This window comes from Heterodontus francisci, chromosome 5, assembly GCF_036365525.1.
Source record: "Heterodontus francisci isolate sHetFra1 chromosome 5, sHetFra1.hap1, whole genome shotgun sequence".
NCBI classification, from domain to species: Eukaryota; Metazoa; Chordata; class Chondrichthyes; order Heterodontiformes; family Heterodontidae; genus Heterodontus; species Heterodontus francisci.
Window position 1 is genome coordinate 125633019 of NC_090375.1, and position 16986 is coordinate 125650004.

The following is a 16986-nucleotide window of genomic DNA, read 5'->3' on the forward strand; positions in this document are numbered from 1 at the left end:
TAATGGGCAGGAGCTTTAGAGGGGAGTTGAGGATGAAGTTTTTCACCCAGAGGGTGGTTGGAATCTGGAACACACTGCCTGAAGAGGTGGTAGAGGCAAGAACACTCACGACATTCAAGAAGTATTTCGATGAGCACTTGAAACGCCGTAAGATACAAGGCTGCGGGCCAAGCGCGGGGAAATGGGATTAGTTAGGATGGGTGCTTGATGGTCGGCGCAGGCACGTTGGGCTGAAGGGCCTGTTTCTGTGCTGTAAAACCCGATGACTCCATTCCATTTTAAAGTTATGCAGAAAAATGATCTCATTATGGAATATATTTTGCATCCTATATTCACTCAGTAGATATAAGAAGTTAATTTTCCAAACATATGCTCCTGGCAGGAAGTCTCACCTGCTATATTTTCTGATATGTGCCCTGGGTGGGCGAGGCCCCTTGGTGGAAGGATGAAGTCAGAGAATTACCCTGTCAAACAAATCACATTGCTGATAATACTGCATTCATCGGCAGAGTTTTAGCTCTTGTGGTTTAGATGCAGAACATTTGTTTGTTTTCCAACATTTCCATGACAACAGAGACGAAGCCTAATGAATGTCTATTGTTAAATTACTGCATGAGGGAATAATGTTTGCTGGGCGTGGAGCAAACTGTGTGGTGTTCTAACAGAGGTCTGCAGTCATCTGCTTTGCTCTGTCCATACAGAAGTTGAAGTGAAGGGATCTTAAAAAAAAAAATCATTCTGAGGATGTGGGCATCTCTGCAAGGCTGGCATTGATTGCCCATTCTTAATTGCCTCAAGAGTTTGGTGGTGGGCCACCTTCTTGATTCAACTGAGTGGCCCTTCAAAAGGCAGATAAAAGTCAATTACCTTGGAATGGGACTGGTATCACATATAAGCCACTCTGGGTAAAGACAGCAGGTTTCCTCCCCTGAAGCTCTGGACTTTTAATGACTGACACCAGCTTTTTAAAAACTTCATTCAAATTCTCAGACTACCATGGTGGGATTTGAGCTCGCATTCTCTGCATTGCTCATCCAGGAACATAAATATTATGCTACCCTCCCCCAGGCATATTGTTACTTGAAACTATACATACCCTAACTCAGTTTATCACGTGGACTGAATTGAATTGGCTGAAGACTGGCATTTGTGATGCTGGGGACCTCAGGAGGAGGGCGAGATGATCATCCACTCTGCACTTCTGGCTGAAGATGGTTGCAAGTGCTTCAGCCTTGTCTATGGCACTGACGTGCTGGGGATGTTCGTGGAGCCTCCTCCTCTGGTTAGTTGTTTAATTGTGCACCACCATTCACAACTGAATGTGGCAAGATTGTAGAACTTTGATCTGAGCCATTAGTTATGGGATCGCTTAGCTCTGTCTTTAGCGTGCTGCTTCTGCTATTTGGCATGCATGTAGTCCTGTGTTGTAGCTTCGCCAGGTTGCCAAGGTGAACTTGGCAGTTAACTGTCAGTCACCATAAACTAGTGCATTCCCCATGGTAATGCCTGTACCAATCAGCACTCTCCTCTCTTACAGTATAAAGTTGTTGTTTTCCCTTACATTAGTATTCTTGTGGATTGTCCTGATGAGTGCAAGACGAAAAGCTTAGTCAACATGTCTCTATTTTCAGCAATACTCAAGCTCTGTACTACTAAATGACCATTTTACAAATATAAAATGGCCACCAAAGCATCCAGTAAGGCAGGTACCATGCATGTAGGCATTTTGAGCCAGAAGTGATCTGCAATCATATTTTTATAGTCATCTAAGGAGACCTCCTGTGCCTGTGCCTGAAACAGTCATTAGGCAATTTGCATATGGAAATAAAAGCCCTGGTACCTGTTTGATGCCTCCTTTACTAAATCGGTCTGCCCTGAATCACTTGTGTTCAGGAAAACTAGGTTTACATGTGGTCTAACCACTGGTCCTTAAAGAGACCACAGCAAGCTGTCGCCCAAAAGGTAAGTTTTTAAAATGATTTATCTGAATGTATGTACAGGAACACTGTTGAATTTTAACTTGTTAAAACCACATAGTTCAACACCAGAGTACAGGAGCTTCCTGCTGCCTGTCCAGCTAGGGCCATTGTAGGGCATGGCTTCTAGAAGTATTAAGGCTAGAGAGAATATCCTGCCTCTCAGTGTTGAGTCCATCCATCCAGGCCATATCAATGAGCCAGGATGCTCAACCTTCAGTCGTGGTCTTACGTTCAGTGGACTCACTCGGCTTATGTCTGCTACAGAGGATCAACTTGGTTCCAATTTTCCATTCCAGGCATATCATCTTGTACTAATTCAACCCAAAGATTCACTACAAATTCCCACCAACGCTACCTGATCTGCTTCATGATGGCAGCATATTTACAGTTGGTCATTAGGCATTTGACAAACATAGGTTTGCTGCAAAAGGAGCTGATATCAGGAATTCTTCCCAAATGGTGTGGTGAATAGCACACTCACCAGAAAATTATGTACGTGTGTTGTCACCATCTTTCTGACCATAGCACAGACACTCATCATGCCCTATGAATGGTTATTCCACCAGTTGGAATTGCAGAGTTTCAGGAGTAGTAGCAACAGCATTCTTCTGTGCAGTCCAGTCAAGGGTAGGCACAAAATTCTGGTTATATGAGTGTGTATTCGTATATCTAGCCTTCAGGTAACTCCGATCACCTTGGCAACCTGGCGAAGCTACAACACAGGACTACATGCATGCCAAATAGCAGAAGCAGCATGCTAAGACAGAGCTAAGCGATCCCATAACTAATGTCTCAGGTCAAAGTTCTACAATCTTGCCACATTCAGTTGTGAATGGTGGTGGGCAATTGAACAACTAACCAGAAGAGGAGGCTCCACGAACATCCCCAGCACGTCAGTGCCATAGACAAGGCTGAAGCACTTGCAACCATCTTCAGCCAGAAGTGCAGAGTGGATGATCATCTCGCCCTCCTCCTGAGGTCCCCAGCATCACAAATGCCAGTTTTCAGCCAATTCAATTCACTCCACGTGATATCAAGAAATGGCTGAATGCACTGGATACAGCAAAGACAATGGGCCTTGACAACATCCCAGTTGTCATACTGAAGAGTTGCTCCAGAACTATCAGCATACCTAGCCAAGCTGTTCCAGTACAGCTACAACACTGGCATCAACCCAGTAATTTGGAAAATTGCTCAGGTATGTCCTGTCCACAAAAAGCATAGCAATTCCAGTCCATCCAATTACTGCCCCATCAGTCGACTTTCAATTATCAGCAAAGCGATGGAAGGTGTCATCGACAGTGCTATCAAGCGACACTTACTCAGCAATAATCTGTTCACTGATGCACAGTTTGGGTTCCGCCAGGGCCACTCTGCTCAGACCTCATTACAGCCTTGGTCCAAACATGAACAGAAGAGCTGAATTCCAGATGTGAGGTGAGAGTGACTGCCCTTGACATCAAGGCAGCATTTGATCAAGTGTGCCATCAAGGAACTCGAGTAAAATTGAAGCCAATGGGAATTGGTGGGGAAACTCTCCACTGGTTGGAGTCATACCTAGCACAAAGGAAAATGGTTGTGCTAGTTGGAGGCCAGTCATCTCAGACCGATGACATCACTGCAGGAGTTCCTCAGGGTAGTATCCTAGGTCGAACCATCTTCAGTTGCTTCATCAATGATCTTGCCTCCAACATAAAGCCAGAAGTGGGGATGTTCAGTGATGATTGCACGACGTTCAGTATGATTTGCAACTCCTCACATACTGAACCAGTCCGTGCCCTCATGCAGCAAGACCTGGATAACATTCAGGTTTGGGCTGATAAGTGGCAAGTAACATCCACACCACACAAGTGTCAGGCAATGACCATCTGGATATGGATAGGTTAGGTGAATGGGCCAAAATTTGGCAGATGGATTTTAACGTGGATAAATGTGAGGTTATCCACTTTGGTCGAAAGAATAGAAAGGCAAATTATTATCTAAATGGGGAGAAACTTCAGAATGCTTCGGTGCAGAGGGATCTGGGTGTCCTCGTGCATGAATCGCAGAAAACTAGTATGCAGTACAGCAGGTAATAAGGAAGGCAAATGGAATTTTGGCATTTATTGCTAAAGGAATAGAATATAAAAGTAGGAGGTGTTGCTGCAACTGTATAAGGCATTAGTGAGACTGCATCTAGAGTATTGCGTACAGTTCTGGTCCCCTTACTTGAGGAGGGATGTAGTTGCATTGGAGGCAGTTCATAGGAGGTTCACTAGATTGATTCCAGAGATGAGGGGTCTGTCTTATGAAGAGAGATTGAGCAGTTTAGGCCTTTACTCTCGAGAGTTTAGAAGAATGAGAGGAGATCTAATTGAGGTATATAAGATGATTAAGGGGATTAACAAAGTAGACGTAGAGAGGATGTTTCCTCTTGTGGGGCAGTCTAGAACGAGAGGTCATAGTTTAAGAATAAGAGGTAGCAGATTTGAAACAGAGATGAGGAGAAATTACTTCTCTCAAAGGGTCGTGAGTCTGTGGAATCCACTACCCCAGAGTGTGGTGGATGCCGGGACATTGAGTAAATTTAAGGAGGAGATAGACAGGTTTTTAATTAGTGAAGGTTTATGGAGAACGGGCAGGAAAGTGGAGTTGAGGTCGAGATGAGATCAGTCATGATCGTATTGAATGGCGGAGCAGGCTCGAGTGGCTGAATTGCCTACTCCTGCTCCTAGTTCTTATGACCTGATGACCTTATGTCCAACAAGAGAGAATCTAAGTATCTCCCCTTGACATTCAACAGCATTACCATTGCTGAATCCCCCATCGACATCCTGAGAGTACCATTGACCAGAAACTTAATTGGACCAGCTATATAAATACTGTGGCTACAAGAGCAAGTCAGGACCTGGAAATTCTGCAGTGAGTAACTCACCTCCTGATTCCCCAATTCCTGTCCACCAAGGCACAGGTCAGGAGTGTGATGGGATACTCTCCGCTTGCCTGGATGTTTGCAGCTCCAACAACACTCAAGAAGCTTGACACCATCCAAGATAAAGCAGCCCGGTTGATGGGCACCTCACCCACCACCTTAAACATTCAATCCCTATACCACAGGTGCACAGTAGCAGCAGTGTGTACCATCTATAAGGTGCACTGCAACAAATTGCCAAGGCTCCTTCGACAGCACCTTCCAAACCCGCAACTCCACCAGCTAGAACATACGGCCCGCAGGCCAGGATCCGACCCGCCAAAGGTTTCAATTCAGCTGTAAATGTAAACTGTAATGGATTTTTCCTCAGCCTCACCAGGGGTCTGTGACTGGTAATTTTGGAGATGAGAAATTTCCCATTGGCTTCTTCCAGACTGGGTTTTAAATTTTAAAAAAGCATGTCCGTTTCACAGCTGATAGGTGCTGAGTGCAGGAGCAGGGATTTCCCAACTTCAGGCAGATTTTTGGTTTTCTGGCCAGCTTTTAAAAAAAAGTTGGAACCTGCCAGAAAACCCTGAATCTATGCAAAGTTGGGAAACCGCTGTTTGCGTTCCCAGCACCTGCCAGCTGTGAAACTGACTTGCAATTAAAAAACAAATCTGACCAACCACAAAGATGCTCTGCTGAGCATTCTCGCTCTCTGCAACTGACAGAGGAAGAGCTGGGGGGGCAGAGAGAGGGAGAGCGACAGAGAGAAGGGGGAACAACACAGAGGGGGAAACACAAAAAGGGGGGACAGAGAGACAGAGAGGGAGAGAGGGTGATCAAGATCACTCCTGACAGATGGACATCTTTCTGGAATACTCTGCATCATTACAACAAGTGTGCAGCAAATATTGATTACTAGTGCAAGCAAAACAAATGCCAGGTATCTCACTAAATCAGTGTCGAACATAGTGATGAGAAAGTCAGTCAATAAATTATTCTTCTCATTTAAAACTTCTTCACAAATATGCACATTTGTTGCTTTGCTTAATAGTAAGATACATTTTTAATGCCTTTATCTTCTCGAAATTGTCTCACTGGCCCCAGATGTAAGACAAAAATTGTAATGTGGCCTCACTATGCGAAATAGTTGGACAACCTTGAGATAGAAGAAGAAAAGCAACATGGGAACACCACCACCTGCAAGTTTTCCTCCAAGTCCTACACCATTCAGACTTGGAAATATATTGCTGTTCCTACGCTGTCGCTGGATCAAAATCCTGGAACTTCCTTCCTAACAGCACTATGGGTGTACCTGAACTACATGGACTGCAGTGGTTCAAGAAGTTGACTCACCGCAACCTTCTCGACAGTAATTGGGGATGGGTAATAAACGACACTAACATCCCTTGCACAAAAAAAATCTGTTGCCCCCAGCCTCAGAATTTCCTCATCAAGATAATAAACATCTTCCCTAAGCACTGTGGTTGGATTTATGCAAGACAGTTTACTAAGTGCCAGCCACTATGATATTTTAGATGTCCAGTAGCACTCCGGTTGTATGTTTGGTTTGTATGCTGCCACTTTATACTTACTTACTTTAGCTTAGAGAGACTACTGAGTCTTCTGCACTTTAACATTAACCTTTTATTGCATTCTAACTATGTACAGTTTCACATCAGTCTGTGTGACTCCTCTGAAGCTATGTTGCATCTCCCTCCAGTCTCTCACATGTGATCTCTTACATCATCATGGTAGAAGGTATCTTTACACTGCCTCAATTATTAACCTTTTCAGACCCTTATTCTACACTCACCAGCCTCACTCATCACCACCTGCTTAATTCAAGTCCTTATTTAAGGGACTTTGTGAGGTGTATTCCTTTCCAGGGTGCTAAATGACAGATAGGTTTAGGACAAAGTTCTTCCTCCCAGCAATCTTGCTGTTGTATCATTAGGAGCTCCAAAGTGAATTGCTTGAACACATCTTATACACCACTAGTCTAACCTGCATTGGGCTAAGACTGCCACTAAGCTGCATGAATTCACTGAATGAAAGTGAGGTGCAGTGTAACAATGATTCATTAAGATAACGTATGATAGGCAACATTACATGTAACACATAAGCACAGAGCTAAATGTAGGACAGAACTCCAGGTTTAACCTCAAAGGATTTTTTTTTAATGGTGATGCAGTGATAAGAGCTACTTCTGAATTCCTTTTTTACTACTGATTTCTAAAATGTCAGCTTAACATGAAACAGTAACTTTGCTGGCCTGTTTGGTCCCGATTACTCTGTTGACTAAACCACCCTGGGCTTACCATCAACAAAATGATTAACTGGCATGTGTCCAGATAAAACCATTATGTTTTCCATTTTCCCAGGAATGGTGACCATTTTAGTATTAGCTGAAAAAGATGGTTGATGTAATAAGGATTACTTCGTACAACCTGTATAAATAATATTCTGTTTAGTGGCAAAATAAGCTGATGATTTAAGTTTTAAAAAACATATGTAACTGTGCAGTTGGAAATACTGTGAAGAATTAGAGGAAGAAAAGCTGGCAATGCTCAACTTGCTGTCCTATTGATTGGTTCTAAGTTAATCTTTGCGTTTTTTTTCTGATACTTTGGGGCTGCACATTTTTTATTGTAACCAAACATGTAGACCTTTACTGACTGAATTCACCACCATCCTTTTGCCATAAATACCCTCACTTCCTCTAATCCACTTTTCTCTCGCTCCCTGTCTACTGTTCCTAATCCCTGTGCTGAATTTACTCATAATCTCTTCTTCCTGTCCCTAAACATGCTCCCATTGCAGCCAGTCTGATCCCTTTATTGACTGCAGCATGTATTGAACATGCATTTAGAGATGCTTTCAACATTGAATTGTAGCTTGAGATGATCCATGAGAAGCTCACAGAGACTGGTGGCAGGACCTAATGCACGAGTGATGTTAGAGATGCTGGGGCTAGTAGGGAGTGCAGCCAAAGCCTAATGAGATATATGGCAGCTAACTGGGTGGTGTGGGGGGCAGACAGGCAAAGAAAGAGGAAATCACAGCAATGGTGACTAGGATGAGAATAGAAACCCAAAGCAGGTCCAGTTGATGGCGAAGGGATGGAAGGAAACCATAATAAATGGATAAGGTAGGCCAGGGAACATTAGGAGCAGATCAGGAAGGACTTCTGTGAGGTGCAGTGATTGAATAGTGGTCCTGCAGCAGCCAAGGGCTGCCGGTGCAGTGACAAAATCAAAATCTTGCAGTCTGAAGGAAGACTGATTGAAATGTATAGTGCCACTGTTGGTGGGGGAGCTGGCAGGCCAGGAACACAGATGCTACCAGTGGTGCGAGACATTTAACAACATGCAGAAAATTCAAAGTATATTTAGTAGTTGGTGGTCCAGGCAGCCTGGGGGTCAGTGATAGTTTAACATTTGGAATCCTATTAGAGTGTTGTCTACTAGTGTTATGAGCAGCCAATCCTGGGAATGTCACCATGCTTGTGGGCAATAAGAATCTCCTTAGGAATGTTTGTGTAGGATTTTTCAATGGAACACCTGACGCACATGTCAATTTTATTATACAATAGTCATGTAAGGCTCTATCTCACAATGGAGTCCCTTCTGTGTCTCTGATATTCACACTATTCCTGAACAATGTGAAAGAGTGCATTTCAAATAAAATTATGAAATATGTAATGGCACCAAGCTAAGAAACAAGTTTACCAGAATTGGATATATTCATAGCTACAAATTGAGCCAAGTGGCTAAGAAATAGCAGCTGAAAATTTTCAAGTATTTACTAAGTAATTTCTTCTCTTCTTTATAAAAGGGGTTTTCAACTTTCTTGCATCTGAGCAGCCCCTCAAACCCGGCATTATAAAAATTCAACGGATGCCCTGTAACACAATTTTTTTTCTGTATAAAAATTAGTTATCCAATTAAACATACATATCTATTATTTTTATTTTACTTAATGTGAAACTTGATGCTGGTACTGACCAACAATTCTGTCAAGATGTAGAGGTATCTTTGAAAAGCACATGCACATGTCATGGTCAATGTTCATCCTGACAGTACTTTGTTTTCATTGATGTCATTGCTGAAAATCCAACTTTGTGCAAGTAAATTGTACGAAATAGGACCAACACATTCAGTGCTGCAGAAGAAGCAGATGTGTATTCATCTGAGCACACACACATGGAGCCCCCACTGTCTCTGATTCCCGGAGCCCCCGCTGTCTCTGATTCCCGGAGCCCCCGCTGTCTCTGATTCCCGGAGCCCCCGCTGTCTCTGATTCCCGGAGCCCCCGCTGTCTCTGATTCCCGGAGCCCCCGCTGTCTCTGATTCCCGGAGCCCCCGCTGTCTCTGATTCCCGGAGCCCCCGCTGTCTCTGATTCCCGGAGCCCCCGCTGTCTCTGATTCCCGGAGCCCCCGCTGTCTCTGATTCCCGGAGCCCCCGCTGTCTCTGATTCCCGGAGCCCCCGCTGTCTCTGATTCCCGGAGCCCCCGCTGTCTCTGATACCCGGAGCCCCCGCTGTCTCTGATACCCGGAGCCCCCGCTGTCTCTGATACCCGGAGCCCCCGCTGTCTCTGATACCCGGAGCCCCCGCTGTCTCTGATACCCGGAGCCCCCGCTGTCTCTGATACCCGGAGCCCCCGCTGTCTCTGATACCCGGAGCCCCCGCTGTCTCTGATACCCGGAGCCCCCGCTGTCTCTGATACCCGGAGCCCCCGCTGTCTCTGATACCCGGAGCCCCCGCTGTCTCTGATACCCGGAGCCCCCGCTGTCTCTGATACCCGGAGCCCCCGCTGTCTCTGCTTCCCGGAGCCCCCACTGTCTCTGCTTCCCGGAACCCCCACTGTCTCTGATTCCCGGAGCCCCCACTCTCTCCGATACCCGGAGCCCCCACTCTCTCCGATACCCGGAGCCCCCACTCTCTCCGATACCCGGAGCCCCCACTCTCTCCGATACCCGGAGCCCCCACCGTCTCCGATTCCCGGAGCCCCCACCGTCTCCGATTCCCGGAGCCCCCACTCTCTCTGATACCCGGAGCCCTCACCCTCTCTGATAGAATTAACAGGGTCCATTCTCTGCTCCCCATACTACAGCCACCTAGGATTTTCTGAACATTTTTGGGCCCTGCTTTTGCAAGTTTTTCTCTGCCATTCCTGCAGGCTCTATCCATCACCTCACGCTGGGGCTTCTTGCTGCTTCTAAAGCCTAAATAGTCCCCATCTGAATGTTTCATTCCATTCCTAGCTCTAGATTTGTTGCTTCATGGTTTCGATATACAGAGATCTCTCTATCGAAACTTCTAGCCCCGCTCGCTGATAATTCAAACAGAACAGTCGACTCATGTCATCTAGAAGCAGGAGGCAGGGGAGGAGCATTGGGAAAGAATAATAATAAATCAAACAACACACAGTCACAATGTAACATTTTATTATTGGATCGGGACAGTGAAAAATATATTAAAATTATTTTTGGTAGTTTAGTTTCAATATTGTACTTGATTTGCTAGCGCATGAGAGGGAGGTGAGAGGTCAGGTAGGTCTCATGACTGATATGGTGCTCTGATGGCTGCTAATCATCAGTTGGAAAGACCTAAGACAATCCAGGGGCTAGTTTGTTGCTATTGGGAGAAGCCACAAGAGAGCAGTGACCCACTTCTCACAGACCCCTAGGAGGCTGTGGACCCCCAGGTGAGAACCTGTGCTTTATAACTTGAGATGTAGACAATCAAACCCTCATGTCTGATTATTAAGTCTAGTTTTCTGTAATTGCTGACTGGTTATCTCATTAACATAACATAGTCTGGTATAGAGACATGTTGTTGAATCTTTTAGTCTTGTGCTCATCAGGACAAATCACAAGAATACCAATGTAAGGGAAAGCAACAGCTTTATATTGTATGACAAGAAAGTGCTGATTGGTTGACAAGTGGACTCTGATAGAGGTATTGCCATGGAGAATGCACCAGTTTATGGTGACTGACAGTTAACTGCCAAGCTTTGCTTGAAATTTAAACCAGACAGCTTGACTCTGGTCAAGACATTGCCCTGAGGAATGAACCAGTGAATGGCTGTTACTTATTTTGTTCATCTGAAACTGGCACAATGTGTGTACATGTTCTTGCTGTCTGCAAAGAAGGCACAACATGTCTCTATTTTCAGCAATAATATAAATATGGTGGACAGGAAAAGACCAATTGGCCCAAGTAATCATTGATGAATTCCAGGAACAAGTGAAAATACAAATCTCCTTGTGTTCATTTTTGCAACCTTGCATACGGTAAGAACATAATGCAAGAAATGGGAGCAGGAGTAGATCACACGGCCCCTTGAGCTTGCTCTCCCATTCAATACGATCATGCGATCATGGCTGATATTCTGCCTCAACTCCACTTTCCTGCCTGCTCCCCATATCCCTTGATTCCCTGAGAGACCAAAAATCTGTATATCCTTGAATAATATCAATGATGGGAGCATCCAAAACCATCTGGAGTAGAGAATTCAAAAGATTCACAATCCTTTCAGTGAAGAAATTTCTCCTTATCTCAGTTGTTATGGTCAAGTGAGGAGGGGTTGAAGGGCTTCCCTTTTTCCCTCTCCTTGTTTGACCATAACAGATTTAATTCTTTCTTTAAGTGGATGTACTGGCCAATTCAGTAAGTGTTTGATTACTTACTTGCTATGATCATAACACGAACCAATCGGACAGGCTTTTTTGAGTTTAACAAAGAAAGAGGTTAACCTTACTGTACCTAAACCAAACTAATGAAAATAATAAACTGCGTGCCAATTTTCACTCTCTCACACACACTAGAGGTTTACACACACACACAGGTTACAGGGTGGGGCAAGGTAGATTGGTTGAGTTAGAGTCCATAGAAAAAAAGAGGTGTACAGTCTGTGGTGTTTGGTTATTCAGCTAGCTTCTAACTGAATTGGGTTGGCCTGAGGCTTTTAGTTAGAAGAGGTAGATGACAGGCTTGGTGGGTCTCTTGGAGACAGCGATGTGGATGCTTTCCTCCAATGGGGTTTCTGATTGGAGCTGGGGTATGCAAAGGTGCTCAGTCAACAGGCAGTGTTCTAAGCTTATAAGCTGAAATGGAGGGAGAGGGACCCCCACTTTGGGTCTGCACCTGTCAGCGACTAGAAGCTTCTCCTTGCTGCTGCTGAGAAAACACAATCTTAAAACCACAGATGGGGAGGGGCTTGTCACATGACAGTCACTCAATGATTCAAAAATGGTAGCAGTGTTTCTCTTCTTGCTAAAAAGATCTTTAGCAAACTCGCTCTTTGTAAGATTTACCATGAGGTCAGCTGACTGTAACCTTCGGAAGAGGGCTTCTAAGTGATCAAGGTGGTCCCCTCAGATCTCACTGCACACTAGCAGACCATCCAGGTACACCACACAGTTGGGCAGGCCAGCCACTATCTGGTTCATCAGCCTTTTGAAGGTGACTGGGGCATTTCTTAATCCAAGGGCATCACCCGGCACTGGAATAAACCATCTGAGGTGACAAAAGCCGAGATCTCTTTAGCTTGGGTGGTTAAGGGAACCTACCAGGACCCTTTTAACAAGTCTATTTTTATAGTGAGGTAGTGGTAATGTAACTGGACCATCTGCAAGATGCACTGCAGCAACTCACCAAGGCTCCTTAGACAGCACCTTCCAAACCCGCGATCTCTATCACCTAAAAGGACAAGGGCAGCAGTTACATAGGAACACCACCACCTGCAAGTTCCCCTCCAAGCCACACACCATCCTGACTTGAAACTATATCACCGTTGGGTCAAAATCCTGGAACTCCCTTCCTAACAGCACTGTAGGTGTGCCTTCCCCATGTGGCCTGCAGCGGTTCAAGAACCGCCACCTTCTCGAGGGCAATTGGGGATGGGCAATAAATGCTGGCCTAGTCAGCAATGTTCATATCCCATGAACAAATTTGAAAAAAAAAATTGGTTATGTAGGTGGCATTTCCTACTCTATCTGTGCAGTCTTCCAGGCGGGGAATCAGCTCTGATCACTACATTACTCTTTCTGTAATCAGTGCAGAACCATGTTGAGCCATCGGGCTGGGCAGCAGCACAGCTGGGGAACTCCAACTGCTCTGACTGGGCTCAATCAGCTTGTGCTCCAGCATATACTGAATTTCCTCCCGAAAGTGGGTCATTTTCCTAGGATCTAGGTAATAGGGATTTTGTTTTATGGGAAGGGTCTCTCCGACATACACATCATGTAGGGTTAGGATTGTGCATCCTGGTTTGTCCCTGCAGATCCCTTTAAACACTCTGAGCAGCCAGGTTAGGTCTGTTCTCTGTCCTGGTCTCCATAGGGAGATGGTGGCATAGTGGTAATGTCACTGGACTAGTAATTCAGAGACCCAAGTTAATACTCTGGGGACACGGGTTCAAATCCCACTATGGTAGCTGATTAAATTCAATTACTTAAAATCTGGAATTGAACACAAGTCTCAGTAATGGTGCCATGAAACTACCATTGATTGTCGTAAAACCCATCTGGTTCACTCATGTTCTTTAGGGAAGGAAATCTGCTGTCATCACATGTCTGGCCTACATGTGACTCCAGACCCACAGCAATGTGGTTGACCCTTAACTGCCCTTTGAATTCAGTTATCAAGGGCAATTAGGGATAGGCAACAAATGCTGTCCTTGCCTGTGACACCCACATCCCATGAAACGAATAAATAAATAAAAATACCCGAACATTTCAGTGTTCACTAACTGGACAGTAGGGGGTTCAATTTGGGAATCCTCCAGCCCTCCCTTTCACTCATCCTCACTGTCTCTTTTGCCCTCCACCTTTCTGACTGTCTGATAGACCTGTGCTTGTTTGTCCCTTTCCTGGCTGTGATACTGTTTTAACATATTGATGTGGCACAGCCTTTGCTTTTTCCGACGATCTGGGATGTCAGTTATATAATTCATCTTGCTAATTCTCTTTATTACTCTCTAAAGGTCACTGAACTGGGCTTTCAGCGGTTCTCCCTGTATTTGTAATAGCACTAACACATGGTCTCCGGGCTGAAATGCTCTGGCCTTGGCATGTTTATCAACCTGCCTTTCATAGCTGTCTGAGAGTTGTGAGGTGTTCCTGAGCCACTGCACAGGCTGTCGTGAGCCGTTCTAGGAACATGGAGATGTAATCTAACAGGAAAGAGTCATCCCTGTGTCCCAAAAGCCTCCTTGATTAGTTTTAGAGGACCTTTCGCCTGATGTCCATAAACTAATTCAAAGGGACTAAAGCCAGTGGACTCGTTGGGTGAGTCCCTTGTAGCAAACAGGAGAAATCCCAGCCCTTTGTCCCAGTCATGGGGGTACTCCTAGCAGTATGCCCTGATCATTGTCTTTAGGGGCTGGTGGTGCTGCTCCAAAGCCCCTTGACTGTGGGTGGTAGGCTGATGACTTTAGCTGGGTTATGCCCAGATGACACATGATTTATTTAAAAAATACTGGAAATAAAATTTGTTCCCTGTTCTGAATGGATCTCAGCAGGCAGCCCATATTGGGTGAAGAATTGGGTTAGCCCCTCCACCATTACCTTAGCAGAGATAGTTCTTAGAGGGATAGCCTCTGGAAATCAGGTAGCCACATTCATAATGGTGAGAAGATACTGGTAGCTCCCTTTGTTTTCAACAGGTGCCCCACACAATCTACCAGCACTCTGCTGAGCGGTTCTTCGAAAGCCGGTATGGAATTAGGGGTGAAGGTTTTATTGCAGGTTGAGGCTTCCCCACAACCTGGCACGTGTGGCAAGTCTTACAAAGAAGAACAAAGAACAAAGAAAATTACAGCACAGGAACAGGCCCTTCGGCCCTCCAAGCCTGCGCCGATCCAGATCCTCTATCTAAACCTGTCGCATATTTTCTAAGGGTCTGTATCTCTTTGCTTCCTGCCCATTCATGTATCTGTCTAGATACATCTTAAAAGACGCTATCGTGCCCGCGTCTACCACCTCCGCTGGCAACGCGTTCCAGGCACCCACCACCCTCTGCGTAAAGAACTTTCCACGCATATCCCCCCTAAACTTTTCCCCTGTCACTTTGAACTCGTGACCCCTAGTAATTGAATCCCCCACTCTGGGAAAAAGCTTCTTGTTATCCACCCTGTCCATACCTCTCATGATTTTGTACACCTCAATCAGGTCCCCCCTCAACCTCCGTCTTTCTAATGAAAATAATCCTAATCTACTCAACCTCTCTTCATAGCTAGCGCCCTCCATACCAGACAACATCCTGGTGAACCTCCTCTGCATCCTCTCCAAAGCATCTACATCCTTTTGGTAATGTGGCGACCAGAACTGCACACAGTATTCCAAATGTGGCCGAACCAAAGTCTTATACGACTGTAACATGACCTGCCAACTCTTGTACTCAATACCCCGTCCGATGAAGGAAAGCATGCCGTATACCTTCTTGACCACTCTATTGACCTGCGTTGCCACCTTCAGGGAACAATGGACCTGAACACCCAAATCTCTCTGTACATCAATTTTCCCCAGGACTTTTCCATTTATTGTATAGTCCACTCTTGAATTGGATCTTCCAAAATGCATCACCTCGCATTTGCCCTGATTGAACTCCATCTGCCATTTCTCTGCCCAACTCTCCAATCTATCTATATTCTGCTGTATTCTCTGACAGTCCCCTTCACTATCTGCTACTCCACCAATCTTAGTGTCGTCTGCAAACTTGCTAATCAGACCACCTATACTTTCCTCCAAATCATTTATGTATATCACAAACAACAGTGGTCCCAGCACGGATCCCTGTGGAACACCACTGGTCACACGTCTCCATTTTGAGAAACTCCCTTCCACTACTACTCTCTGTCTCCTGTTGCCCAGCCAGTTCTTTCTCCATCTAGCTAGTACACCCTGGACCCCATGCGACTTCACTTTCTCCATCAACCTACCATGGGGAACCTTATCAAACGCCTTACTGAAGTCCATGTATATGACAGCTACAGCCCTTCCCTCATCAATCAACTTTGTCACTTCCTCAAAGAATTCTATTAAGTTGGTAAGACATGACCTTCCCTGCACAAAACCATGTTGCCTATCACTGATAAGCCCATTTTCTTCCAAATGGGAATAGATCCTATCCCTCAGTATCTTCTCCAGCAGCTTCCCTACCACTGACATCAGGCTCACCGGTCTATAATTACCTGGATTATCCCTGCTACCCTTCTTAAACAAGTGGACAACATTAGCAATTCTCCAGTCCTCCGGGACCTCACCCGTGTTTAAGGATGTTGCAAAGATATCTGTTAAGGCCCCAGCTATTTCCTCTCTCGCTTTCCTCAGCAACCTGGGATAGATCCCATCCGAACCTGGGGACTTGTCCACCTTAATGCGTTTTAGAATACCCAACACTTCCTCCCTCCTTATGCCGACTTGACCTGGAGTAATCAAACATCTATCCCTAACCTCAACATCCGTCATGACCCTCTCCTCGGTGAAAAGTACTCGTTTAGAATCTCACCCATTTTCTCTGACTCCACGCATAATTTTCCTCCTTTGTCCTTGAGTGGGCCAATCCTTTCTCTAGTTACCCTCTTGCTCCTTATATGTGAATAAAAGGCTTTGGGATTTTCCTTAACCCTGTTTGCTAAAGATATTTCATGACCCCATTTAGCCCTCTTAATTCCTCGTTTCAGATTGGTCCTACATTCCCGATATTCTTCCAAAGCTTCGTCTTTCTTCAGCCTCCTAGACCTTATGTATGCTTCCTTTTTCCTCTTAGCTAGTGTCACAATTTCACTTGTCATCCATGGTTCCCTAATCTTGCCATTTCTATCCCTCATTTTCACAGGAACATGTCTCTCCTGCACGCTAATCAACCTCTCTTTCAAAGCCTCCCACATATCAAATGTGGATTTATCTTCAAACAGCTGCTCCCAATCTACATTCCCCAGCTCCTGCCGAATTTTGGTATAGTTGGCCTTCCCTCAATTTAGCACTCTTCCTTTAGGACCACTCTCGTCTTTGTCCATGAGTATTCTAAAACTTACGGAATTGTGATCACTATTCCCAAAGTAGTCCCCTACTGAAACTTCAACCACCTGGCCGGGCTCA

The 16986-nt window shown here is 45.1% G+C and overlaps 1 protein-coding gene across 7 annotated transcripts in view; it reads left to right on the forward strand.

Annotated features, from left to right (window-relative positions):
* The window catches only part of LOC137370041 (hepatocyte nuclear factor 4-gamma-like), a 165252-nt gene that overhangs the window by 76619 nt on the left and 71647 nt on the right, over positions 1–16986 (forward strand). Inside the window, exon 2 of one of the 7 annotated variants that reach the window (XM_068032071.1) lies at positions 14550–14599. The exons of 4 other annotated variants lie outside the window; for them this stretch is intronic. The gene's annotated coding sequence lies outside the window, so the exon portion shown is untranslated. Of the gene's footprint in view, positions 1–14549; positions 14600–14690; positions 14784–16986 lie in introns of those variants that run through there. 2 more of the 7 variants (XM_068032068.1, XM_068032070.1) reach the window with 2 other exon arrangements.